Consider the following 637-nt stretch of genomic DNA (forward strand, 5'->3'; position numbering starts at 1 on the left):
CAAACAAAAAGATGGTGAATCCCTCTATGAAGCTTGGGAAAGATACAGGCAGCTGACCAAAAGATGTCCATCTGACATGTTTTCAGAATGGACCATATTAGATATATTCTATTATGGCCTATCTGAATTTTTGAAAATGTCATTGGTCCATTCTGCAGGTGGATCTATTCACCTAAAGAAAACGCCTGAAGAGGCTCAAGAACTCATTGACATGGTTGCAAACAACCAATTCATGTACACTTCTGAGAGGAATTTCGTGAATAATGGAATACCTCAGAAGAAAGGAGTTCTTGAAATTGATCCCCTGAATGCCATATTGGCTCAGAACAAAGTGTTGACTCAACAAGTCAACATGATCTCTCAAAATCTGAATGGATGGCAACATGCATCCAACAGTACTAAAGAGGCAGCTTCTGAAGAAGCTTATGATCCTGAGAGCCCTGCCACGGCAGAGGTTAATTACATGGGTGACTCATCATGGAGAAATCATCCAAATTTCTCATGGAAGGATCAACAAAAGCCTCAACAAGGCTTTAACAATGGTGGACGCAATAGGCTGAGCAATAGCAAGCCTTATCCATCATCTTCTCAGCAACAGACAGAGAATTCTGAACAAAACACTTCTAATTTAGCCAAT

The sequence above is a fragment of the Arachis duranensis genome, chromosome 4 (assembly GCF_000817695.3).
Source record: "Arachis duranensis cultivar V14167 chromosome 4, aradu.V14167.gnm2.J7QH, whole genome shotgun sequence".
Classification (NCBI taxonomy): Eukaryota; Viridiplantae; Streptophyta; class Magnoliopsida; order Fabales; family Fabaceae; genus Arachis; species Arachis duranensis.